The sequence below is a fragment of the Harpegnathos saltator genome, unplaced genomic scaffold (genome assembly GCF_003227715.2).
Source record: "Harpegnathos saltator strain DR-91 unplaced genomic scaffold, Hsal_v8.6 scaffold58, whole genome shotgun sequence".
Lineage (NCBI taxonomy): Eukaryota > Metazoa > Arthropoda > Insecta > Hymenoptera > Formicidae > Harpegnathos > Harpegnathos saltator.
In genome coordinates this window covers 2,437,660-2,465,632 of record NW_020230404.1, presented here as the reverse complement: position 1 = coordinate 2,465,632, position 27,973 = coordinate 2,437,660, and the positions used below count along the sequence as shown (strand labels likewise).

The 27,973-nt window shown below is 55.4% G+C and overlaps 1 protein-coding gene across 1 annotated transcript in view; it reads left to right on the top strand.

Annotated features, from left to right (window-relative positions):
* Window positions 1-27,973, top strand: part of LOC105187921 (protein Tob1) — an 85,861-nt gene that overhangs the window by 4,234 nt on the left and 53,654 nt on the right. Inside the window, exon 2 of the mRNA XM_025303975.1 lies at window positions 14,249-14,307. The gene's annotated coding sequence lies outside the window, so the exon portion shown is untranslated. The remainder of the gene's footprint in view (window positions 1-14,248; window positions 14,308-27,973) is intronic.

The following is a 27,973-nucleotide window of genomic DNA, read 5'->3' as shown; positions in this document are numbered from 1 at the left end:
GGAAAAAGATATGCCGCGGCGGCGCAATTAATTGTCAACTAAGCAATTAACGTCGCTCCACCACGGAGATCCACGTTTGCATGTTAATGTCTCTCTGTCTCGCGGGACGGAGGGAGGAGGGAGGGGGGGGAATCGAACAACGGCGTATTTTGTGTCTGTCACGCGCCTGTCACGGTGAATTCGCTCTTTAAAAGGAGCTCGTTGAAACGCCGCGCCGGGGGAACGTTCGGTCGTCACGGTGTCATCTCCCAAGCTGCGCGAGGCATATTTTTTCTCCGGCCTTGGCGAGTAGCTAATTGTGTGTGTGTGTGTGGTATCCGCGATGATTTACCGGCGGACCGCGAGCCACTCGACCGGCTGAAATCGATTTCTCGCTCGGCGCGATTGTTCCTGATCATCCAACGACGGGCGGATCTGTCTGAGACGGGGGGAAGGAGGAGGGACGACTAAAATCGCGATTAAAATCGCCGCCCGAGGCCGAGGCGACGAGATGAAACATCCCGCCGCTAATCCCGCCGTTGCGATGCGCGGGGCGCGCTGCGCGAATGAAAATTAGAATTCCCATTAATACGCGGCGTGTTATCGGTGTGAAATCGATTCGACGCGCCGCGCCGCACTGCGCCGCGGCGACGATTTCCGCGCTTCTTTCTGTTTATTCGCGCTCGTCCTTTTTCCTCCCTCGCACCCACCCATACACACACACAGGCGCGCACACGCGCATGTGCACTTATGTGTTTCCCGTGAATTTTGCATACCAAAGGCTCGTCCGCCCGCGGAATGTCGCCCGACCAGAGACACGAGCGTTTGAACTTGGCTCAGCCAATTATACCCCGACACGTCGTTTCTCGTTCGGCCCTGCTCGTCCCTCTCCCTCTCCCTCTCTCTCTCTCTCTCTCTCTCTCTCTCTCTCGCCATACACACTTCCCGCCGTCCTCCTTTCCCTTGTATCCGCCGCACGCGCGAGTTCGCATAATCGAACGGCCGCCGACGCGGGCGTATTTTTACAAATAGCGCGCATAACTCGCGGTCTGTTCGCGCGGTCGCGCTGCTCTTTCCTCGCGCGAAGTCGCGCGCGGCCCGAGCAGACGTCTTCGGGACGAGAGTCGCGCGCGGGCGCGCTCGCTCCCGATCTCGTCTCGTTGCGACATCGCGGCGGAACCGTGCTAAACGGAGAGCCGCACTGCAGGCGGCGCGGCTGTGGAGCGACTCGAAATATCTCGCGCTTCAACGGGATGATCGGCTTCTCGCAGCTCGTATTCTCGTGCTCGTGCTCGTCGTGTAGGAAACGGCGGCACGTGACTCTCCGCGCGAGAGCGCGCGGACCCTTTGCACCGGAGCGGCGACGCGCCGCGAGAAACCGCGCGGCTGCGGAGCGTGTCGGAGCGCGAATTTCTAACGGCGCTTACATAAGCGCGCACGATTGTGCATTATCGGCGGAACAATCCATACGCGCGCGGTCGTACTCTCGAACGCAGCTGCCAATGTCAAACGCGCGGATAATCGCGGACTTATGTAAGCGCGCGCGCGCGCGCTCAGGCAATTTTTCCCCAAGACATTAACGTTCGCGTTTAAGGTGACAAAGTGCCGAGCGGCGGACAGCTCGGCGGATATACCGTTCCGCGTTACGTGTTATCTCGCGTTAATAAATAATTATCTCACGTGCGTTGTAAATTGTCGCGCTGCCAAGCCGACGGGATACTCCGTCCGTGCGGCGGACAGTCAGATCAACTTGCCGTAATATAACAAACTTGCCGTATATAATAAATTTGCGCTCTCGCGATGAACGTACACGCAGCGAACGCGCGGGTGTATTTTATTCAGGCAAGGTCTCGTACCTTGCCGCTGCGCGCGACCCAGCTTTCTCATGTCACGCTTTGTTTCGCCACTTTGTTTCGTGTTTCGAGTGCCGCGAGTTCAGACAAGCAGACGAGCGCGCTCGACTCTTTCTCTCTTACCCTCCCGATTTTCTCAACTTCCAATTACGCGACACACAGCGGACGCTGCCGAATGAAGCGCGTCCGTAAGAATTGCCGTAAGAAAGCAGGCGTCTCTCTCCAAAGAGAGCACACCTCGGTCCGTCGGTCAGGCGCGCGCGCGCTCATTTAAGGGGCGCCGAGTGAACTTTATCGGGGTCGCCGGTCGCGGTATCTCCTCCTCATCCTCCTCTGCCGCCTCCGTGCTCGAGCATTATTTATACTTTCGCCGCTCGGCTTCCTCGAAGTTCTCTGCATTTAACATGAAAGCCGGCGATATTGACGGCCATGGTAATACCGGGCCCGATCGATCCGATCGCCGACGGGCTGGCCGCACGCGTGTTTGACACGTGAAAAATCGCGCTCGCTTCACCCCCGCCGATTCCGTCGCTTCCGCGGCTCGTCGCGTCGACGATTTCGCGCAGAACGCCGCAGAATGAAGGAACGATCGACTTTTCTCTCTTTCTCTTTCTGTCTGTCTTTCTGTTTCTCTGTCCCTCTGTCCCTCTGTCTCTGTCTCTCTGTCTCTGTGTCTCTCTCAGGTGGGCGTCGCGGGTGACACGCGTGTGACTGTGACATGCGCGTCACCTTGTGTAACGCCGTCGATAGCGTTATTGCAAGCGGAGGTACCTAATTGGGAAAAACGTATAGTATTAGTCTGCGAAAAACGATGCCGCGCGCCGCAGACGCGAGGAGAACTCCGCGATAATTACACGGCGCGGCACGCACGTGGTGACGGTCGTTTGGTCGCGCACGCGGGGGACCTCAAGGTTCCTTCTTTTCTCGCAGCCATTTCGTTGTCTGAGTACTTCGCATAAAATATGTTAGTGACATTGACGAAACCGGCAACTGGCGAGAAAAGGAGAAACGCAATGATTTAGAAAGATATACTGCCTTATACATACCGCCCACTTGCGTTTTCCGTCGTCTCGCTGAAGAGGACGTAGCCGTGAATCGAGTCAAGTAGCGCATCCTCCCGCTGGATTACTGGAAAACTCGAGCCTGAAACTGTCCCCCGGCCCTATCGATTCGCCACGATCGCAGAAAGCCGTTTCGCGCTTCCCTCGCAACCGCGCGTGCCAGGACGGGGTGGAGCGCCAGAGGAGAGAGAGAGAGAGAGAGAGAGACAGAGAGAGAGAGAGAGAGAGAGAAGGCAAGGACGAGAAAGCACGGACGGGAGCCGTTGAAAGTGGAGCAACGTAGCGGCGAGTTTCCGGGACGCGGGCGAGCGCGTTCCGTTTCGCGAGCAGGTGAACGAGCGCGACAATCGACCGGCCGGCGGTCTGATCGATTCGATCCCACGCCCACGCCCGTTCCAATCAATTGGCCGCACACGAGTTACACAAGGAGGCCGCGATTGGTCGCGCGCGCTTCGTTTTCCTTTCGGCGTCATCTATCGCCCTTTCCGGCGTGCCATAATTTTCGAGCGCGTTTAGAGTCCGATATCCGCGCCGAATTTATGGCCCGATATTTTGCATTACCTGCACGCGAAATCGGTGCGCGCGCGAGCAAAACTGTGCGGCCGCTTTGAAAGCGGCCGGAACGGCCGCTCTCTCGTGTTGTTATTCACGCTCGTACGACGCTATTCTGTCGCGCGATGTCCGCACGAATCCTCGCTGCGCGTGCGCTGTCGGCCGAGCGTTCTTGCAACGCGCACCTAGGCACTCCCGTAAACCCCGCGAAAATCGGATTTTTCTCAAAAACCCTCTGTTTTCGAGATATTTATTTCGTACCCTTGACAACTTGGGAAAATAAAGGCTCTCTTGCTACCGTCGGGTGAGTGAGAAAGTTCGTGCCGTTTTTAGATTTCGTCGATTGAAAAATTATGTCATACGCACAGTTGAAAACATTTCGTACTTTTGTTAAAATTATTTGTGTGTGTAGATAGTTTCAAGTGTTAAACTTTTTACACAGTCGTGTGTTAATTAATTTAACGTATCGTTGTTGTGTTACCAAGACTTTCCTGCGTTAAACTGAGATTAGAATTATTTTCAAGTGTCGAAATGACATTTCCAAGTGTTAAAATAACACAATTTACATGTAAATGCATGAATTCTTGCCGTGACATATTTTATATGTTGGAGTCAACATACCTAAAGTGTGTTACTTTCCTCATTATAACAGTTATCATGTGTTACGTGTATAATGTTAACATTTCTGGTATGTAAAGATCGAATTTTCAGTAGATTACATAGATTATGTCAAACTCTAACAATATCTAACATTTTCATTTCATCAAATCGTACGTCATTACCTTTCTCAATTGTTGAAGCAACATTCATTGTATGTCAATTTAACGCAAACTGTGATTCTTGACGGTATTCGAGTGTTAAATTTTTTACATATTATATGTGTTACATCTTAACATATTTGCTGCATGTTGAATTAACGCACATAAGTGAGAGTGGATGATTTGAGACACAGATGAACAGATATGTTAAATTTAACACATCGTTTCTTACAGTGTGGTTATGTTTAGACAAAAGTTCATTTATCAACGCAATTATTTATTATATATTAAAGCGGCACGAACTTTCTTGATGTTCCCCAAGCCTCAGAGCTTGAAAACGAAAAGAAAACAAAACAGAATCCGAAAACATGAGGCTGAACCGAAATTACAGTCAATCATGGTGACGAGGGTTTCCCGGACCCATAGTTTGTGCTTCAGGATTAAATCGACGGCGTTTTCGCCGGGGGAGCGCGGGGAGGGAGATTTGCAAACGGCGAGCGGACGAGGACGACCGGTTATTGTAGTCTTTCGTAGAAATTCTTATCGCTTCCTGCGGAGATTACGGAAATGTGCGGTGCGACGACGAGCCCTCTATCGTTGCATAAAACTGGAGCGAATAAATAAACATTTTCGCCCCTCGTCTGAGGTATCTTTTTCAGAGTCATTTCGAGTCCATTCCGGTGGAAATAGGTCGCGATAGTCGTCGGTAGTTGACGATTACGTGCTAACGATTGATTGTCGTGCGCTGCTGAGGGAACGAGAGCGACGAGCTTGTGTTCGCCGCAAGCGGGCCGTGAGAAGCTTGCATTTTGTATGCGTCTTCTTTCGGATTTTCGCACGCCCGGCGTCGCGCTGAATAATGGATGACTGATTTCCGTCGTCGTTGCGCGATATTAAGTGGAATTCGATTCACAAGTCGCAGGCGCGCGCGCAACTTTTCGACTTTCGACCGGTCTTCCGAGATCTTTACAATTAATTGCGCAGACTTGCGTGCCAACCGAGCGCCGCCATTCAGAGTTGCGCGAATCAATATTCCTTGCATGCGCTATTCAGATCGACGAATAATCAGAAATTCATGAAGCCATTATGATTATTTGTCGAAAAATAACGCGCGCGCGCGCGCGAGACTCGTTAATGGGACGCAGCCGGAGCATTCGCGCGAAGAATTCAATTCACTCGCGGTAACATCGCGACTGCAAAGATCCCCGTGTCCTCGTGCCCTCGCGAGTTGCCCGGTCGATCGAAATCCGCGCTTGCGGTGAGAGGGAGAGAGAAAGAGGGGGAGAGAGGGGGGAGAGAGAGAGAGAGAGAGAGAGAGAGAAGGTGTGTTTTACCTCGCCGCCTCGGTTGATAGACGATATCTCGCAGCGGGTATATAACAGTTCCGCGCGCGCTCGCGATAACAAGAAGCTCCGTTTCAGTATAGACCATAAAACGGCGCGTTTCATTAAAGCCGGCTAGCGCCGAACACGCAGAGAGTCGTGATTGTTTCACGCGTCGTTAAGCCGATATTCGCGCGCGGCTCGTAACTTTATCAGCGCGCGGCCAGGGAAGAAGAGAGCAACAACGAAAAAAATAAGACGGAGCGCGACGTCGTCGGGAAACCGGACGGACACGCACTTATACACACACACACACACACACACACACACACACACACACACATACACACAGCCCGGGATGGAGAGCGAGGACGAGTGGCAATTTCGCAGATTCAGCGCCGTCGCGAGGCGTGCGCGTTTCGCCTCGTGAGATTTATCGCTGCGCGCGTACATCTCTCTCCCGGTTTCTCTCTCTCTCTCCCTCCCTCTCTGACGTGTAATAACGATCACGAGCGCGCGCGCGCGCGAATTTGCGTTAATTCGTTGTATAAATAAAGGACTTATCTGCGCGACGTTCCTGCCGCTATGATAACCTTGTTAATACGAGGCCCGGCCGAAAACACGTCGGCACGGCGGCTGAAATCGCGATGGCGTGAATCGCGCAGTAGATGCGTGCATCTCTCCGCACGAAACTGCGACGCGCGTTGCTTCGAGCGGCTCGCGGAATTTTGCGGAACAATCCTCCGCGGCCGCGAGTGCGTGCTGGATGCGCGCATGTCGAGATGACTTTCCGGAGACGCCAGTAAAATAGAAATGATGCTCGATCGTGTCTCGATCGGGCGGCGGCTGCGCATTATCTTCGGCTTCTTGAAACTTGCGCCTCGTTGTTTTCCCGGCCGTCTCGCCAGTCCGCCCGCGAATCGGCATCGATAGCCTGCATATGTTCAATTATGTGGGGCGCCACGTCGTGATAACGCGTGGCGATAACAGCGCGATAATTTGTCGCGGAAAAATCACCCCCCCCCCCTTCTCTCCATCTCTCTTTTACGTTGTTCGATCGGAACTATATCGCGTTTTTAATAGCAAAAGCTGACTAAAAACGCGCATCGAAGCAGCTCGCCGGAGGCCGGTCGCGTCACGAGGCTGTCATCGGTCTGAAATTTACACGCGTATCCGTCGGCCTATCTATCCGCGCTTCTCTCTTCCCTATCTCTATCCTCTTATCCCCGTTTCACAATTAGCGATGAAAAATCCATTCAACACATCGCCACGAGCCGTCCGCGCCACGATAATGCGTTGTCGAGGAAAAAGAGCCGGAGCTCGGGCCGGCCGATTCGTCCTTGCATATCCGTGGGCGTTTTGCCGCCCAGGATTATGCGCATCCCAATTAGAATCTTCCTTTTCTTTCCCGAGCTCGTCACACACGCGAGCAATAATTACCGCACCGCGGTAATTCGCGCGCACACCGTCGTCGTCGTCGTCGTCGTCGTCGTCGTCGTCGCGTTATCGCCGCGTGCACCTGCGGTAAGCTACGTTCCTATCGTTCGCTGCTCCCTCCTGCCTCCCCCCTTCTCTCTCTTTCTCTCTTTCTCTTATGCGTCGTTCGTACGAACGCGTACGTGTCCGTGCTCTTCGAACGCGCATGAATAGGCAAATTGCATTACCATGGACGGTTACGAGGAATTAGTTCGAAGCGAACGAAGCAGCGGCAACCTTTGCGAGGTCGACGACGACGACGATGACGACGACGACGACGACGGCGGCGGCGCGTTCGCTATTTCGAGGTGCATCACACGGCACTGCCAAAGCTATCCCATCGTATCCTCTTGTCCCAAGGTCCGCGGATGTCGCGTCTGCTTCCTCGTCACGTTACGCAACTCACCGGCTCTATTGCGGTCGATTTTTGCGAGCGCGTTTCTTCCAGCGGAGGAAAATGTCCCGCTTTAATCCTCTCCCCATTTGGTCTAACGGTCATCCTTGAGGGAGGGAGGGAGAAAATTGCCTCGACACGATCGCCGGTTAAAAGACGTACTTGTCGGAAATTTTAAGAGCTCGCATTGTCGCGCACGCGCGAAATGTTCATTCGATATTTTTGTTTTGGGTATAAACTCGGTTAAAAATGGCCATAAGCTGTAATTTCTCCAATATCTGCCAAGTGGTGCGTTTTTTTCCAGTCGTTCTCAAATATGACGAATTTCGGGGATCGGGGACTTGCAGATTTATAAATTTGTAAAGTGAACTCGAGAAGCGAGTAACGTTCCCTCGAACGCGGCGTGTCCTTCTCTCGCTTATCTTCCCGGTATGCTTTCACAATGGGTTTTTTCCAGCTTGCTCAATGGCAAAAGCGTCCTTATTAAAGGCAGAGAGAGAGAGAGAGAGAGAGAGAGAGACCTCGTCTTTCATTCCGATATCGGCAATCTCACCTCTCCTCTCGATCCGGTTACTCCCGCCGCCGAGCGCGCGAAACCCCGCTCGGAGCGCGGCCGCGAAAGATCTTACAGTGGCGCGGAATGAATTTCAGCAATTCACCCTCGACTCTTGTCCGCTCCGCTCGACTACGTGCATAAATAAATAAGCCGAGCGCACTGCCCTCTAGCGGCGCTGCGCGCGCCAAGTCGCCAAGTCGAGTCCGCCACCCGTTAGAAGCAGGTCGGAATCTGGCGCGCGATCAATTTTATGTCGCGTCCATTTTCATAAAGCGATCTCCTCCGGAGGCACTGGAGAAGAGCGCGACGCGCGCGCGCTCGAGAGAGAGAGAGAGAGAGAGAGAGAGGCGTGCGCGGCTCGGCTGCAATTTTCGCACGCCGGCACGGCGCGCGTCCGCTGTCCGAAAAGCGCGCGCGCGCTCGCGCTTCCCCGCTCGAGCGTGAAAATGCGCGTTTAATCGGGCAGCAGGCATTCGCGAAATAATCGCCTCTCGATTGATCCGCGCCGACCGCCGCAACAACGCCTGCGGGAAAGCTCGCTTCGTGGAAAACACGGTCGCGCGTTCTCGACCGAGATACGCGCGTGCGTGCGTGCGCGCGCTCGCGTTTTTGCCCGCATGTGCGCGAAATAATCTTTCGGACGGCGCCACTATCGCCGCCCTACCTACGGGCGGGTCCATACTGGGTCACGGGTCGATCTTCGCAACGTAACGTTCCAATTCGCGCTTGATATTGATCTGAGCTTTTCCGCCCACGTTACAAAAGCTCTCCCGGCTCTCGCGACTTGGCTCCGTCGCTCTCTCTCTCTCTCCCTCCCTCTCTCTCTATCTCTCCCTCCCTCTCTCCCTCCCTCCCTCCCTCCCTCCCTCTCTCTCTCTCTCTCTCTTGTTCTCTCTCTCTCTCTCTCTCTCGCTCTCTACGATCGCTGACGCGCAGGCGACGGGGAGGCGAATTGCCGAAAAGGGAAATAAGCAGCTTGGGAGAAGCGCGCTCCCTGAGACACGATCCTCACTTATCGCTGATAACAATCTATCGGGCTGGCCTAGATTCCGTAACGCGCGACGTATCGAAAACGTATCTTTCGTCCACCAGCGCGTGTCTCCAGCGCGGCTCTTCGCGAACCGGCTGACGTTCCCTCGGTCGTGCTTGGCGCGATAACTCGGTGTACTGCGAACGTTTTTCCGCAAACGTTGCTTTGCAAAGCACGCCTGCTGCACTGAGCGATATATACATAGGGTGTTCCAAAAGTAGAGAGAGAGGGAGAGAGAGAGAGAGAGAGAGAGAGAGAGAGAGAGAGAGCCGTCTCTTCACCTGTAGATTCCTCGCTGAGTCTGGTGGACCTGTGTCTCGTGTAAAACGTCGTCAACTGGCTACGTTTACGTCGTATTATTTGCGGCTTGCACACACCGCAATCGGCAATCGACGCAACACCGCGTCCGCAGCCGCGGCAATTACGAGACGGAGACGTGTAAACAATAACGAACGCGTGTGCGTTGTCAGACGAAGCAAAGTGTCAACAACAACCTCCTGTCACGCTGGTCTAATTTCTCGAGAACGAGATCGATTACGAGCGCGCGCGCGCGTATATGCGGGCGTGCCGGACTTAACGCTCGGCGGCGGCGAAGCGGAAACTTAGCGCTGCGGAACGATGCTCTTATCTCGCGGTTCAATAACCCTCGCGTGCCGCACGAGCCGAAATTACGAATAGCGGCGCTAGGAGATCGGCCGCGCGGCAGAAGTTACGAAATATTCCGGTGCCGGTGCTTCGGCAGGGTTGGTACGGCGCGCGATCGATCACCCGGTTAAAATAGACCACCACCCTCTTCTCGCCTACGTCACTGCCGCGTCCTTGAGAATTCAACCCTCGCGCGACCTCCGCTCGACGTACGTCTAAATATGACACGAGGACCCTTAACGATTCTTCGTAATTTTCTCTCTACCCTCCCTCTCTCTCTCTCTCTCTCTCTCTCTCTCTCTGTGTCTCTCGCTCGCTCGCTCGCTCGCACGTTTCCTTTCTCTCTCCGGCGCTCCGCGACGCTTCGCCGTCCACTTGTTAATTCCGGAGTATGCGCCGCGCGTGTGTACTTGAAAAAATTACGCGCTCGCACACCGGTGAGATTGCCGAGCGCGACGCGCGTCGACACATACGTGTCGACGACGACGACGACGGTGGCGCGAGCGAGAATCGCGTACCGTCGCAGGCTGCGCATTATTTCGAGCCGCGGATGCGCGCGCGCTCGTTCGCGCTCGGTAGGTCAACTCGCGCGCTCGGGGTTCGTGTTGCCGACCCCGTCGTCGTCGTCGTCGTCGTCGTCGTCGTCGCGCGTGTGCTCGAGCTCCGTTTCCCATTTTTTTCCGCCACCCCGCAATAACCATTACGTGCAATTTGTGTGTCGCAATTTTCCCGAGCGAATGCCTCCTGCGCGGTTTAAATTACCCTCGCGCACGAAAGAGCGAAAGAGAGAGAGAGAGACAGAGAGGGCGAGGATTTCGACGGCTGTCGGCGCGGATTTAAATCTCCGGCTCCGGCTCCGGCTCCAGAGACGACGACTCGATTCTGCGAGACGTCGATACTCGGCGGACTCGGCGTAGAAACTCACCCGGCGAGAGATATATGTGCGATCTCGGCTCTCGCGGCCGCCCCGCGCGCGCGTTTTCCTCTTTCCGGCGCGCCTCGAGACACAGAGAAGATCCCGTTTCTGGGGCGAGCGTTTTCGGTGCGATCAATATTTCCCCTCGTCGCGCTGCCCGCTCCCTTCCTCCGCCCACCGCCGCCGCCGCCGCCGCCGCCGCCGCCGCCGTCGTCGTGGTGCGTCAAAACTACCCCCGGCTAGCGCTCCTTAAAGGGTCGCATCTTCGTCGAAAGCCTCTCGTACTTTCCCTTATCGCCGTAGCCGTGAAGATCAGCCTTAACGGCTGATTGGCCTCTTCGGCGGCCACTCATACCGCTGACCCTGGGGAACTCGAGTGCGTGAAAGTTGCGCGGTTACGCGACGGAGATGAACAGCGGGCTTTCTGCACTTCCGTCTGCGAGCGCGACGATTGCGCGACGTTTCGTCGTCGCGATTATCGCGGACGGTCATCGGTCACTGCAAAAACGTGACCGACGTCGTGAATTATCATCTCACTCTGCAAGCTGCGGATAATCGAGATTACCTTGCTCGCGCTGCTCGCTTACCAGCCCAACTTGCCCAAGCTCTCGGGTCCTTCATGGCGGCCACACTTGTCGCAATTATTCTACGACGGTATACCATCGGGGGGGAGGGGGGGTACCCCAGCGACCACGTCGCATGCATCGTCGACGTCGCTCACGGAAAATGGCGGGTCGAGCGCGGCGGAGCGGAAATGATAATTCCGGCCGCTTTGAAAGTACGCTCGCGAGAACGCCGAGCCCGATCAAAGTACACTGTTCAATCGCGGCCGGCGGGCGGTTGTCGCCGAACGATTGGGTCATGGTGCGACAACCGCCGTTCTGCGGCTGCAACGAAAAAAAGACATTCGGCTTTATTCGACAGACAGTTTCCATCATCAGTTTCCATCAGTTCGCTCGCTCACGCTCGGAACTCGTAGTCGCAAGAAGTGCATTAGCTCCACGACGCCATGCTTGTGGCACGCTCGCTATTATGAAAGCGATCGTTACCGCTCCGCACGAAAGCCGGAATCCCGCGCGATGAAAGTGATCGACGCGATTGCGTCAGTGTGCGCTCGACTTCCTGTTTATCTTGAGCGAGCCGACTTCTCTCGATCCTCCTCGCCGGGGCCTCGTCGGGCTTTTTTCATCCGCGCAGCGGGATGACGTCGAGTCATCCCCTTCTCGCATTCGGTATATGTATTCTCGAGCTCCGTGGAAACGCTCGGGTTACGTCGCGGCCCGCAAAAAACGAGTCCGCGATCGCGCGTGCGAGGTCGCGGCCTCGCACAATTCAACGTGCGTCAAAGCGGAAGGAACGTGTCGAAAACGACACGAGCGACTTTGCTCGATCGAGCGAACAAACAAACACACACACACACACACACGGATGGAGGAGCCGGCGCTCCTCGAGTTGCGAAAGCTGATAACATCGAGGAAAAATTATTACGCGTTACGTTCGATTCAATTATGATACGCGAGAGGAAAATGGCGTTCGGGGCAGGCCCTCTCTGGCGCTCTCTCAGCCGCGCATTGATTCGCTCGATTGTACATCTCGGCAGCCTGCTTATCGCTCGTAATTTCTCTCGCACGACTTCCCCGTCGCGCGATGATGCTCGCCGGCTATTTCGCCGCGACGATTTTCTCTCGTGCGCGAACACAGCTCTCCTTTTTTCCTCCTTTCCCCCTCTCTCTCTCTCTCTCTCTCTCTCTCGGATTATTTAGAAATTGGATCAGGTCAACGGGGGGAGACGTGACTCACGCTCACGGGCGTGCTTCGCGAAATTTCCTCTCGACGGCTCGGGGCTGGGATTACGGCATTCCTCCGACCGGACGTCACGAAAGCGCATTAACAGTCGCCGCGTTGTTTTCCAACGCGCGCCGCGCCGCTCCTCACCCTCCTGTCCGAACGCCTGGCCGTGCGCGAATCGATAATTGATAACGTGGCATTTACGAGGAGGACGAGGAGGAGTCGTTTGGAAACTCGGAAAAATGGCGCCGATACTCCCTCCGCGCGCGCGGGCGGGCAGCCCTTCTCCACGAGGAAGGAGGTCGATTGTGTTCCGCAGTCGCGTTGGCTCGCGTGAACGCACCGGGCCGGCGCACAGACGTCTTCGGTTATTAACACAGACACGTACACGCGCGCGTGTAACTTTGACCCGCGAACTTTGTTAATGACACTCGGCGACTCGCGGCGCGGTTCATGGCCGCGGTAATTGCGAGCCTTTGTCCCGCGATTCGCAGAGTCCCCGCGTCATCGGCGCGCATTGGACGGATTCTCTTTCCTGTTTGTTTCCTTTTTCCCCATTCGATCGGTCGGACCGCTTCTTGCGCTCACAGTCGGCGACCACGCGCGCACCTCGCGCTCGTTCGCCGGCCGACTCTCTCGCTCTCTCGCTCTTGTGATTTGTCTGCACCACACTGTGATCGAGAAGGTATCGGAACTTTGTATTTTAATAAAAATCAAAGTTACAATTCAATCGTGAAAATTCTCACAGTCCCCCCCAAAGTAGCGTCCCCCATTGCTTGCAACGCACATGTGCCAGCGTTTGATCCAGTCCTGTTCGGAAACATCGCTCGTTAGCGGCAGACGCGGGGTATGCGGCCTTCACAATTCACGCAGCGATTTTTCTTTCATATCCTCAATCGATTCGAAACGCTGTCCGCTGTCCGCGAAGTGGACTTTTTCAGTAGGAGCAACAGGAAAAAGTCGCAGGGGGCCTCTCTGCTGGTGTCTGGTGAATACGGTGCTTGCGGAGCGACGTTCGTTGAGTTTTTTCTCAGAAATTCACGCACACAGGTCGAGGTGTGCGACGGTGCGAAAGTTGTCGTGATGCAAAATCCACGAGTTGTTCTCCCGCAATTCCGCTCTCGTCTCTTACGGATTGTGTGTGCTGGCACGAGATCCAAGTGATATTCCAACTTCATCCGCTATCTCTCGCACAGTCAATCGACGATTTTGGCGCACCGATTCTTTCACTCTCTCAATGTGAGCGTCATCCGCTGACGTTGATGGTCTTCCAGAGCGTGGGTCTCGTCCTCAACGGACTCTCTCATCCTTCTTGAAACTTCTGAAACCACTGAAACCACTGAAACTTGTTTCCGGCAAGCAATCATCGCCGTGAGCTTTTTGCAACATTTTCAATGCGTTTGTGAGTGCGAAATTTCGTTCGCGGCACAAAATTTCAAACAAGTTCTTTGCTCCGTATTTCTCGACGTCGTAAAAATCGCCGTGCGCAACATCTTCACTGACACAAACAACCGCCGACAACTTCTCAAACGGCTTGAAGGAACGCCATGATTTTTTCATCAAATATAAGGGACACGTGCATCAACTTATTAAGAGAGCAAACGGATTTGATTCACAGCTTTACCCGCGATTTTTAAAAAATAAAGTTCGGATCACAGTTTTCGATCGCGGTAGTATAACACGAGTGACATTCCTTAGCGGCGAGAGACTTTGTGGTCGCCCCGACACGCCGCGGAAACGAGCGCGGAGATTCGATTGCGCGAGGCGCAACGACGAAGGCCCGCAGCGACGACGTTTATCAGTCGCTTATCAACCGTCACAAAAACGCGCGGACCTGCCTCGTGCGATCGGCAATCGATGCGTTTGAGCGCGTTCAAGGCCGCAAGTGTGTAACGAGTGCTTTTCCGTGTGCTTGCAGTTGAAGGACGTACGAAACTCAAGAATAGCACAGCAGATCTCCAGTGAGCGAACAATAAGGTAACTTTCTCGTCGCAGACAAGAGAAACAGCTGTGCGCGAGCGAGCGAGCGAGCGAGCGAGCGCGCACAAAGCGCGCGCGGAACTCTCATGTTCGATCGACTTGTCGTATCGACACGCGCGCGTTTCCTACGAGATAACGACGCTATCTATCGGGGATCTCGCGGGAAAAGCTGGCGATTAGTCTCACTCCACGGCTTCGCTGGAAACGCCTCTCGCCTCGCTTCGTCTTCGCTCGCTCAAGTCGCTCGCGCGAGTCAAGTGTGTATCTTACAGCGATGTCGTGATGTCGCTCGCACTGGCAAAGTGCGAAGACTTCGCGTGCAACTTGAAGAAACTCGGCGAGATGCCGAGTCGCGTTCGCGATATTTGTCACGCGATTCTTGCGAGGAAGATCGCATCCTCGCTTCTCACATTCTCTCTGGCGGGGCGCGGCCTATCGACCGCGTTGACGAAATCCGCGCTGGATGCTCCCGTTGATTTCGGCGCACCGCGAATCCACCAATGATCGACTTGACGTCCCCCCCCCCACCCCCGTTGATAAGCGGGATTTACGAGGCCCGTCATACGCGCGCTTATCCGCGGCGAGCAGCGCGACGTTGTTTCGTTGCCGGGCTGCGCCGCGATAAATGTAGACGCGCATTATTTAGGGACAATTTCACGCTCGGCGAGCGGAGCGCCGGCCGAGTGACGGATTTATCATAAAGCAATCCGCACGGCGAATGAATTTTGCCCGCACGACGAATTTGCTTGCGCGACGTAAAAGCTGCTCGATCGCGATCGCTTCCAATGATGAATTTATGCGATACAAGTTGGCGAGCTTGCTGAGCGAGAGCAGCTTCATTGCCGCGCGTTGACTTGGATTTTGCCTCGGAGAAATTGAGCGCGGCAATTTGAATTGTCGACCTATACTGGTTAGAGTATCGCTAAACGGCTATCGTAATCGCGAATTGCTGTGCTTCTTCTCAGCCTTCTTCCTCACTCGGCCTCTCGCGCCGAGATTACGATCGTCGCCGCGGGATTAATATTTAGACGTGATTATCAGCTCGGAAGCCCTGCGCGGCGCAAACTACGTCGCCTTTTTCCAAACCACGCCATTATCGCGAGCCGACTGCGCGCGATTCACGCGTAGCAATTCCTCGGAGCGGCGCGGCGAGTGCGGCCGCAACGAGCGCGCGCGCGCGCGCGCGCTCGTATTCGCCACAACAACGCTATTTGTGCCACTCGTTCTGGAAATAGTTTCACTGGCTGACTTCCAGATGGTATTTTTCACTTGCACGTGAAGCGTCAGCGGCGCGTTCGAGTTAAACGGCGGAGCCGAGCGCGACGGTGTCCCGCGCGAAAACGCGCGAGCAAGAATGGCGGCGCTCGATCCGGATAAACAAACGGTGGAAGAAAAAGAACGGGGGAAGAACGGGCGAAAATTCATTGTCGTTGCCGCCGCCGCGAGATTTATCTGCCGGCGGGCGCAGGAGAGAGCTCGCCGACTCGCGCGTGACAAACTGCGAGACTTTGTCTCGCGAATATCGATTGTTTCGGCTCGGCGGCGCAAATTCCGAAATACGGAATGCGCGTCGGTAAAAAAAAAAGCAGTCGCGGCTCGATAAAAATGTTTCACGTGCTTTGCGCTTCCGCGAGAAATTTACCACACGGCCGAAGGCGCGCGCGCGCGACTGCCCGACGATTCGCAATTCCTTTTCTCTCCTGCGTGCGATTCTTGACAGGTCCCGCGCTTCCTCGCGCGATCGACCAAGCGAGCTCATTACGCGATCTCGTCGCGATCTCTCGCAGAGTGACACGCGAGAGCCGATTTCTAATTCAATTACTCAGCCGCTCGTCGCGTCGCGGGGGGACTTGACGCGGGGGCTTACGGAGAAGTGTAAAAATATTCAAGGCCCAGGGAGGGGCCCATAAACGGGGCGTCGCAACGCGTTCGACCTCTCACGTGCCGCCGCCGACGCGGCGTGTAATTTTTCTCTCGCGGACGGACGCGATGAGACGACAATTGCGAGCGCCAAATAAGCCGGCAGCAGCCTCCGAGCGGAATCGCCGAGGCTAAATCGTTCAGGCCCCACTAAATCGTTCAGCAATAAGCGCGCAACGACGAATGCTGGAAAGAAACGCGCGCGTCCCTCGCGCGGGGAGTGCGCGACGTTCCTATTGTCGCATGCTGCGCCGAGTGATTCGTGCCCGCCTGAGGAGAGAGGGCCTTACTCGCGTCGCAAATCCAGCGTGTACGAGTGTACGTAAAACGCGGCTCGATGGCTCGTCGTCCATCGGCGTTAAGGGGACTGGAGGGTCAGATTATTGCGAAAGATCGTGCTTGTTTTTTTCATAATATTTTGTGACGAACTGAATAAACGTGCAAGAATGAAAATTTTTGATATATTTATATAACATATGCAGAATAGAAGAATTCTTTTCATTAACAAGTATTCGTGTCAATATACGTCCATTTGAATTTTAAACGCGTTTCTCTCGAAATTTTGTCGTTCAATTTTTCGCAGTGATTTCTCCGAAACTTCTGAGCTTCGTGTCGATTTGAGATTTTAAAGCAATAATATTTGTTCATCTGGCTCGCAGGTGAACCATAGACAGCTCCGTCAAAATATTTCACTTCGACATGTTAATTTTTTCACCGTAAAAGAACCGAAGAATTTGAATTTTTTCCTAATAATAGCTGCCATTTTGTTAATTTTGTTCGATTTTTTTTTTACAGTGCTTCACCGGACAATGATAAGCCTCCTTAAGATTTCTAGCTAAAATTCGCTCTTCGATCGGGCCACCGAGAGCCGAGCAAATTACTGCACGAACGATAACTTGGAAAAAAAGAGAGGAGAGTATATTTCAGCTGTACATATCGTACATATTTATATGAGTGTTTGTTAATAAACAAAATTCTTCTACTCTTCACACGTTGTATAAATATACCTAAAATTTTCACTCTTGCACGCATTTATTCAGTTGATCGCGAAATATCGTCAAAAACAAGCACGATTTCTCAGCAATCTGACTGTCCAGTCCCCTTAAAGTCGCGCGACGGAACAACGAGAGCAGCGCGAAACTTCAGCGACGTGCGAGCGGGCCGACCGCGCACAGTCGTCGCTTCTCCTCACAGTTGAGGAACAATCGAATGCGGTCGGTGAATCGCTTCACTCGCCGCTGAAGGACCGAGCGAAGCGCGCTCGAAACGCGACCGTAATTTCTTCCGGAAATTACTCCAACTTGTAGAACGACTTTGCATTTGACGCTCGTGACGGGCGTTGAGAACGAAGCCGCAGGAAATTTACGTGCGACATTGTTGTTTGCTCTCTTACGCATAACGTATTTAGAAAGAAAAGAAAAGGAAAGAAAAGAAAACCCGTCTTTTTCTCGAGCGCTCCGTGGTGGAAATGGGTCGACTTTGCGATCGTCAGTGGTTCTCGCGCTCACGCGTTTCTCTCCGTAAGTTCGTCGCCGCAGCAGCAGCAGCGGCCGCGATTGGAACGAAGAGCGCGCGAGTCGCGTCGCGCGAGATAAATACGCGCGTACGCGCGCCGCGAAGATATATCGTAATAATGGCTGCTAATAATACGGCGAGGTCGTTCTTCCCGATCTCCCGCGGTCTCGGCCGTTACGACACGTCGCGCGTTCGCGCTGAAATTGTCGGCGTATCGCCCTAACGTCGTCGCGATGCGACGATAAATCGTCCGCGCGTCGCGCCGCGAAGTGCCCCCCTCCCCGGCAACTGGCACGTGCGGCCGCCTTTTTATTACGAGACGCGGGAAATTGGGAGAACGTCGGCGGGAAGATTCTAGCAGACGTGTACGCGAGTTCGAGAGCGCGGCGGCGGCGGCGGACAATTGGCAAAGTGCTCTCTCTCTCTTTCTCTCTTTCTCTCTCTCTCTCTCTCTCTCTCTCTCTCTCTCTCTCTCTCTCTCTCTCTCTCTCTCTCTGTCTCGTATCCGACCGTACGGCGCGAGGGTGCGCGACATCTTTTACGTAAAACATCTGATTCAACGCTCACGTAATCGCCACCACCATCCGGTATATAAACATAAATAATAACGACGATAATAATAATAATACGTTATTGAACGTGCAGCTGAGTCTCGGTGGATGCGCGTGGAAAACACGAGATTGAGTAATAATGAAGACGACAGAGTTTCACAGGTGATGTCACAATCATACTTTCGACGAGACAAATTGCATGTTTTTCGCAAAAAAGTGTGTAAACAACTGCGCGCGCGCGCGCGCGGTAAAGCGGTATCTGATGATGAGTTTATCGGACAGCGTCCGATAAAAAATAGTGCCCGTGTGTGTGTGTGTGATATTTTTCTGGTAACTATGAAGCATCAGAGCGACGGGCAGAGAGAGAGAGAGAGAGAGAGAGAGAGAGAGAGAGGAAGGGAGGCAGAATTTCGGTTCATCATCTTTTTGCTTTCGGAAATTTATTATCTGTTTGGAGGAGACTCTCCGCACTCCGCGAGACTGCTCTCGCGAGAGAGGTCCGCGATTACGCGGCTCGGCTTTTTCTTCGTTCGCGCCTCGCTTACGTGATCGTCGCGATACAGCCAAAAACAACAGAAGCGTTAACGCATTCGCCTTACGAGTCGCGAGTCGCGAGTCACAGTGTCGCGCATGGAGAGACACGCACGCGTGTGCGAAATGAAATTCACATCCCCGACAATGGGGAGAACAACGATCGTCGAACGGGGATCATCGTGGTCGCGGCGATGCGAAGACGCGAGCTCGCGACGGCCGGCGGGGGGCATCGATCGTAATAATCCTTCTTCGACCGCTGCCAACCGCTTGTGAATGAATCTCTCGCGGGCTCAAGCGGGGCCAGACTCTCTACTTTCGTTCGTCCAGTTTTCCCTACATTGTATCGACTGCGCGGAATTGCGCGACGACGTTGCGCCGCGTACTCGCGCGGCCCCGCATCTTGCAGCTTGAAATTCGACCTGACCCGCCGACCTCTCTCGCCTCGGAATAATCTCGTGAACAAAGGAAAAACGAAAGAAAAGGGAAGAATATGACGCACATACGGGGAGCGCGGCTATTTCCGTTTCTCTAACGCGTTGGCTGAATTTCACAGCAGCAGCGCGCCCGCACACGCACACGCACACGCCCCCGGAGTCTCTCTCTCTCTCTCTCTCTCATTCACACTGACGCAGCCGGTTACTCGGCCGTGATATTCCTGGTGTGACACACGACGCGGTGCGCGCACCTTCGCCTCTCGTCTCGGAGAGAGATGAGACCTCTCTATTTATAAATGTGGGTCGACGTGGCACACGGTGCAGTCGCCGGCGCGTTTCGTCATTATTACGACTTCGGGAGAAGGCGCGACGACGTCGTCCGCAGCCCCGTCGCGTGAAACCCGCGATGAATTAATCGCGATCTCGCGGATCGCGGAACCAACCGGTCCGTTTCTCTCTTCACCGGCGCGGCGCCGCCGCCGCCGCCGCCGCCGCCGCCGCCGCTGAGCCTCGAAAGACAACGCGTCGCGCCGCGTTGTTGGCGGAAACGGGAAAAGCCTGCTGCTGCCTGCTCGGATCTGCTGCTGCTGCTGCTGCTGCTGGATGGTGAAGGAAAAAGTATAGACACGTTACGCGCTACGTTGCGCGCTCTCGTGAACAAACACGTCCGGACACTGAGAGCGAAGAAGAGGAAACTAATCTCTCTCGCGGATTGTGCGGATATTCCCGAGAGCGGCGAGATTGTATCGCCTTTCGCTGCAGGCAAGACAAGAAATCAGGCAGACGAACGGCGAGCCGAAGGTCTGAAATCTCGCGTGTTTTGACATTCAGAATCGAGATCTCGTCGTCTCGGTCTCTCTCTCTCTCTCTCTTTTCTCCTTGTAGCAGCAACGACGAAGCACACATCCGTAAGGTTTATATATCGTCGCTGTAATGACGCTCGCCGCAAACATGGCTCTCCCGAATGTAATTCCTTGGCTTCGTGTGATTATAGCCCCGAGTGCGCGCCGGGCGCTCTTCCCTCGTGGCGCGCACGCCACTTGGCATTTATTCAGTTTTACTTTGCGGGATCGCTCTTTGCGTGAAATGGTCTTTGCTCCGGTGATTCGCGCGCGCGCGCGCGCGCGTTTTGTGTATCACACATAAATCCCCGCGTTCAGGCGAAATTGCCTCGGCCATTGTGCGCCGCGCGCGCATTACCGCGCCGCCGCCGCCGGGGTGCATCGACTCTCGCGAAAGTAACGGCGGTCATGAAGCATGCTCGGGAGAAAGAAAAGAGAGAAAGAGAGAAGGAGAAGAGAAGAGAAGGGAAGAAAGGAAGGAGACTAGCAAAGCGCGAGATATCCGCTCTGTTTGCTCTCGGCGCGCAGCGACGTTTCACCGGGCCGACGGCCAATGGCGACAAGATTACCGCGGCTGACGAGCGGCGCTCTCGTCCCTTCGTTCCAGAATCGATCGCTGGATTCGTCGTGAAATCGCTGGCAGCGACTGCCAGCGCTCGCAACCGCGCGAGACCGCGCGTTATCGTCGAGAGCGAATTAGCGAGAGCCAGCTTGTGTTAGCGCGCGCTCCTGACGGATCGCTGGCGGCCGGCTAAACGCCGCCGCGCTTCGGCTTCCCCGGGGGCGCTCGGGGGAGGGGAGGGAGAAGAGGGGGGGGCAGGTTGGCGCGGGTCGGGCACCTGCGCGCGGTGTTTTCAATCTCGCCGAGCGCGGCGCGGAACGGAATGCGTATTCGTGACATTTGAAGGGGTGGTCTTAAATTAAAACGGTGGCGCGGACGAGCTGAGCTGGCGGAGCGTAAAAGAACGCGGCGATTGCCACACAGCGCTCGTTTGCTTTTGGCAGAGGCTCGCCCTCGACGACCGTCTCGTGAGCCTCTTCTTCTTCTTCTTCTTCTTCTTCTTCTTCTTCTTCTTCGATCTGCTGTCCCTCAACTTCTTCTTCTTTTTTCTCTTTTCACCTCGGCGATATGTTTGATTGACCAATCATCGCGTCTCGACGCGACCCTCCAACTCGTCACGAATTTTTCAGCTCTGGTATTTTTAGAGGCTCTCTCTCTCTCTCTCTCTCTCTCTCTCTCTCTCTCTGCCTCTGTCTTGCTCTCTCGTCATCGGCGGTCGACTCGCGACGGGCGTCCCCGCCCGTGAAGAAAGGCGAAACTCCCGCGCGACGACGAATCATACCGTCGCGTCGCGATCGTTAACTGTTTCGCGACTGCGTCAAGCGCGCGCACGCCGCGGCGGATCAATCTTCATTTCAGAGAGCGTCGTTAAAAGCCGAGGTGAATTTGCGCGAATCGAGCTTACGAGCGCCTCGGGAAGAAATTGCGCGATACAGCGGCGAGTAATTACAAACGCCGCGCGAGATCCACGCCGTCGTCATCACCCGTCACCGTATTCGTCCGAGTCGTCGAGGGGGAAATTCGTAATAAGTGATGTCGTTACGCCGAATTAAGATGCCGCGTACGCAGCCTAGCCTGCGTACTACCGGTACTATTCCATCACACGCGCGCCCGTCGTCCGTACCGCGCTTCGCACTTTATTCTCGCGCTCTCTCGCGCGCGCGCGCGCGCGCGCGCGCACACACACACACACACACACGCAACGCGCTCCGTGCCGGCTGACTGCCGCCGGTACTATTCCACTGAACAGTTCGGAAAATCTCGCACAGCGTGTCGGTCGACACACGGCGGACACGTCAGCGCGAGCACGTGACACAGCGAGGACGGGCGAAAAGCGCGAATCTGCGCTGTTGCGCTGTCCGAAAAAAGGGTGATTTACACGACGCTGCTTCTGCTCGCTTTGAGCAAGCTTCTTAAGTCGCCAGCGAATTCGCTGCTGAGAACTTCTTCCAGACACTCGATTTTTATACGCTAGCTAGTCTCAAGTCTGAAAGACGCAGCGCGTCTATTAGTCGCTCGCGTCAAGCGGCACTAAAGTGCCTTTCTTCTGTACTAACGGATGCACCTTTTTCAAAAGTTGTTCAAATTTCTCGCGCGTGAATCGCAACACTTTGCGGCATGCGGTTGGATCCTCCAGTCGCCAATTTTTGGAAAAGATTATTCGGTGCTCCATGGAGGTTAATCTTCTACCTATCCACTTGCGTACTCGCATTCTTTTTTTCTTTCTTTTTTATTTCGTTACCGAGCCACGAATTTCTGCTTGAAGAGCACGACAGCAGCTTGAACCATGTCATCCCTTGACGCCACGATCCTTTTGAGCCGACCGTTTCCGCGAAATTCTCCTCAAAACGCCAGCGACCAAACGCTGTTTATCAGCATCAGCACGTAAATCACCCTAAAGGGTGCGTATAAACGCCGACGAGTCCGGAAACGGAACACGACTCCGCTCGCGTCGATTCGTTCGCGCGGGACCTTGATTTTCAAAGAAAATTCGCGCGTCGCGCGTTTACCCGCTCGCTCGCTCGCACGCGATTCCGCTATGCGCGCGCAATTTGCCAGCTGACGTAACAAGCGACACCAGGAATCGTGCAGAAACCGAGTTATGTACTTTAAGGCAAAGTCTAAGAAATGATACACACGCGCGCATAATATCGAGAGGATAGCGCCTGCTGGCCAAACTCGTCGCTTGCGATGGCTACGGAGGACTAGTCTCAGTCCATCCACCGGCGGCCACACGGCGAGCACGGCGAGGGGAAAATAAACAGGCGACGAACGCGAGTCCGAGAGAGGAACATTCGTCCTCGATATCCGTTCGCTGCTAACGTTCGCTCTTAACGAGCCGCAACAGCCGCTCGCCCCCCTAGGGGGGACATGCCCCCCTACTGGGGCGCTACGGAAGCGCGATGCAATTAAAATTGACGCGCGTGCCGCGTCTCAATTCCGTCGAATTCGACGCGCAAGGGACGCGAATGCGGCGGCGGAGGCGGGGGGGGGGGGGAAAGGCGCGAGGGTGTAACGAGAAAACAACGATAATTGGCTTTGCCGGTAATGCGCGCTCGCGCGCTACTTACCACCGGCGCATTGTGAAGTACGCAGTTAATGACATAATTTCCTCTCGTGGGCGCCGAACAATAGCCGCGACACGCGTCACGAGCCTATTTCCTACTGTCAAAATTTATGACACGGCCGGAAGGAAAAATTCAAGGCCGCCGGTCCACACACACACACACACACACACACACACACACACGACGCTACACAGCGCACGGAGGGGGAAAGAGACGATATCGAGAGAGGAGGGGACGCCGCGCCGCAGCGCGTAACGTTGTAAATTATACTTGTCGTTACGTCGGCGACGCTTATGCCGTTGCGTTAAATAATCGCCAGGACGATCGCAGCGTGCGCCGTCGTCTCAAGGCTATTCACGCGATCGCGAGCGGTCTCGTCGAGACGCGCTTCCGATCGCGCGCGTCGCCGCACGATCGAGCGCGGATCGAACGCGCTTTTTCACGCTGCTACCTGTGTTACGTGAAAAAGTGAGAGAGAGAGAGAGAGATAGGCGCAACGAGAGTGGCCTTTCGCACACGTTACCAGCGGGCACGAGTCGGCCATTGGGTAACGACGCGGGGCTAATTAACGACGCGCGATTTCGTCGCGCGCCTGACACGCGCGGAGAGTCTCGAGCGGATCGAATTGCCCGGGCAAATCGAACGGGCAATCCGCCTCGACCGCAGCGACACGTCGCGACGCGCGATTTCGTTAGGACGCAGCCATCGCGCGGCGGCTTTAATCTCGTTCCCGCGCGAAATAAATCGTTTTATCGCCTCGATAACAGTGGCCGCGAAGCCGAGAGCGAGGGAGAGAGAGAGAGAGAGGGGGGGGGAGCACCGGGTTATCTCCCCGTAAGAATTCGTTAGTCGATTCCACCTGGACGATTCTATTATCGCCCCCGGAAGCGAAGCTGCGAATCGGATCGGCGAACGGGGCGGATCGCGCGCGCCAGTAACATTTTTATTTGCCCAAGCGGATTCTACGCTGGATAATATGGCGTTCACTCTCGTGTTCACCGCAGCAACGGTGAAATATGAAAAGCGACATTTTTTATTAAAATCCACACCAAGCGCGTCCGCCGGCCGCGCGCGGCCTCGTGTTCTCACACTTTCGGCGAACGGTGATGATAATCGGATAACCGGATAATCTTGGGAAAATATCGCGCCGCGTCGCGAACTCGAGCTCGCGCTCTAGCGGAGAACTTGACTGACATTGTCGCGCGACCCGCGGAACCATTGATCGGTATAGAAAAGAACGGAAAACTGGGCCTCGTCCCCGCGGGAGGAGCTCCACGAGGCAAAGCAGCAGCATCTCATGAGAGCCGCGACTGAAAGGAAGCACGCGAGCTACCGTCACGCGGCGAGTAAAAACCGAAAGAGCGAGAAAAACAACAGGAGAGAACGAGAGACGTCAAAGAGAAGGAGGAGGATGGCGGTCGACTTCCGCGCGTAACGCGACTCGGGCGAAATTCCGCTCGCGTACGTTCCTTTCTCCTCGATCGCTTCTCGATTAACTCGTCGCCGATTAATCGGACACGGCCGGCGTAAGTCTAACCGTGTCGCGCGAACAATCGTCTTCGCCGCCGCCGCCGCCGACGCGGCGCGGCGCGGCGATTAAACGGCGTGTCGTGCGCGCGCGCCGCGCTGTGACCCACTAATCGCGGGACCTTGGACGCGTTGGACTGCCGCAGCAGGTACTACGTCGCGCGCGCAATATTTCAGCGCTCGAAGGTCGATCGCGGCCGATCGATTATTAGCGCGAATCAAGTGACACGCGCTGCGCGCTGACGTGCCGCACGTCGGGATGCCGTAGTAACTTTCCTTTTCGACCGGCGCGCGCGGTGCGCCTCGTCCTTCTTACCTCGTCGCTCGAGCTGACGCGATCGCGCGAGCACGAGACTCGTTGTCGCGAGTATCTCGCGCGTACAGCCTCGGGCTGTGTTTACGTACGACGTAGGAATGTCACTTGATTTCGCAGCGCAAAGTCAAACGCGCGACATAAACGAATCCGCGACTGCGAGAGCGCGATATGGCGCTCTGACATCAGAGAGAGCGAGAGAGAGAGAGAGAGAGACTCCGCGCGACTGTGCGCGCTTGCGACTCGTGCGAAAGATCGTTCTCCGCTTTTCCGCGCGAGATGTCGCAGAAAGACACGGCCGCGGCAGGTCGATTCGCCGGCGGATCCTGTCACGACAGAGTTATCGTCAGTGCGCGTACGCCACGCGATAGACTGCGCTCTAATTAGAAACGCAAATCGATCGCAGATGCCGCCGAGCCCGGTCGGAGCCTCGCCTCGCCTCGCCCCGGTCCCGCGCGACCCCACCGTCTCTCGCAGCTTAATGGTGTCGCCGTGAATCTCGGCAGCGACGGCGACGGCGACGGCGAGTTTACGAAGGAACGTTTGATTAACACCGGACCACGCGCGCGTCGGTATCATCGATCTCTCGTGGAATCGCACGCAACGCACGCGACGTTACGTAAGCGCGAGCGACATTCGCCACGATCGCGTTTCCAGCGAGAAGAGAGAGAGAGAGAGAGAGAGAGAGGGAGGCTCTCTTGCGAGAGCGAATCGCTCTCCTTCTGATAAGCGTGCGCCAATAATCGAGAATCGCATACCTGCCATATACGGCCGTGATCGCGTCGCACTGTTATCCGCCGTTCGATCTGTCTCGAGATGCCCCCCTCCCGCCTCCTCACCGCTGCAAATTGCGCGCGTTCTCCTGAATTGCCAGGCTCTGTTTACCTCGCGTAAAAATCGTGTAAAAGCGCGAGAGGTCCCGCGGTAACTCCCGCAAATTGGCTTCTCGTAGAGGCTGGCTCTCCTGCGACCGAGGGCGGCACACGAGTGGAGGGGAAGAGGGCGATAATAAACGCGTTTATCTATTAATCTTTCCATCGATCCATCGGTGGTTGGAAAGTGCCGCTTTTTCCTTTCCCTTCGTATTTTTCATTGTGCCGCGGCTGTGCTTATGCTTGCGGCGAGTGCCTCTCCCGGAGCGTGTAATAAATAATGCAACCGCCTCTCTCTTCTTCTTCTTCTTCTTCTCCTCTCTCTCTCTCTCTCTCTCTCTCTCTCTCTCTCTCTCTCTCTCTCTCTCTCTCTCTCTCTCTCTCTCTCTCTCTTTCCGTGACAGCCGTATTTTTCGATATCGATACCTTGGGCTACGCTTTCGAAGCCGAGATGAAAAGCGAGTGTAGCAAACGACCTTATTTACACTATCGATAAATCGCGCGCTGCTCGTCGCAGCCGAGCGAAATCGTTATCTGCGAATCGAGCGCGCCGGCGCGGCGCGGCGCGGCTCGAGAGAAATAACGCTCGCGTATTTAGCGTCGAATGCATATTTATGCCCCGGCGTATATCAGGAGGAAAGTTGTCTCGCGCGCGCGTTCACGACGCGAGCTAAATATCGTCGACGCGTGTCGCCGACGGTGAAGCGGCGGAACGGCGGCGGGTAGCGCTCGACGCGCTGTTATTGCGCTGTGAAAAATGAGGCACGTCGTGAGCTCTACGCATGATCGCGACCCGAGAGGTCAGGCGCGACTTATCGTTCCCATCGCGTGCGGCCCCCCTCGCGTCGCGCGCTCCGCTCGAGTTCGCGCAAAGTACGAAAATAACGTCACACCGACTCGGCGTCGTGCGAAATCTCATTGAAGAGGCCTCGCGCGATCTCGCGCGATTCCTCCCATCCGCCGCTCGTGTGTTCTCCGCGTTTATGAATGGCGAGGAGGAAACCTATTAAGGTCGGGGAAGGCGAGAGCGCGGGCCCGCTATTGGAATCCGCATCGTCGTCGTCGTCGTCATCGTGTCGACGATGCGTTGCGTTGCGTTGCGTTGCAATTCGCGCCGTCGCGATCGCAATTGCGCCGTTGCGTAATTTACCTCTCTCGTATCACACGCTCCATGCGTGCGTGCGTGCGTGCGTGCGTGCGTGTGTGGCTGCGCAAGAAGGTCTCGAGATGACCGTGGCCGCCGAGCCGACGTGTCGGCGTATGTGTGTGTGTGTGTGTGTGTGTGTGTGTCGCACACACTCGGCTTTGGCCTCCTGCTCCGCGTCGCATATTCTCTCGCACGGGCCGCGTGTGCGTGCACGTGCACGCCGTCGCCGTCGCCGTACGCACCGGCAGCACCGCGCCCCCTCCCCCCCTCCACCCCTCGGCGCGCTGAGCGTGGCTTCGATTTCACGGCAAAGGCGGGATTCCACGATCGAGGACGAGGCCGGCAGGCGCAACGAACGCTAAAGACCGAATTTACGACCGCGTGACTCGCCGCTCTCAAACATTCCTCCGCGCGACGAACAGTCCCGCCCGCCGCGACGTCGCTGTCCGTCGCCAGCGGATTTCGCCCGCGGAATCTGCACGGACGTTTCTCGTCTTGGATTCGATCTGCCTGACTCACTCACTCACTCTCTCTCTCTCTCTCTCTCTCTCTCTCCCTTTCAGACGTTAGCGCTTCAGACTTAGAGCGCGGCCACGTTAATGTGCCGCGTTCCTTTCCAGCGCGTACAGCATATCGTCATCGATATTAAAGACCGATGATCGCGCGTGACGCTCTGACGTCGGGAAGAATTACAATTGTGTCTCGTAACGTCATCCGGTCTTTGTTATTGTCCAGATTTTCCCCGTCGTATCGGAGCGCGAAGAGGCAAAGATTAAGAAGAATGAGTAATCGGGGTCATCGTCGGCTGAGCTTCGGAAGTGTAAAACCGCCGTTCTGATATTCGCGGAGGGAATGGAGAGCGGAGGGAGGAGAGGGGGC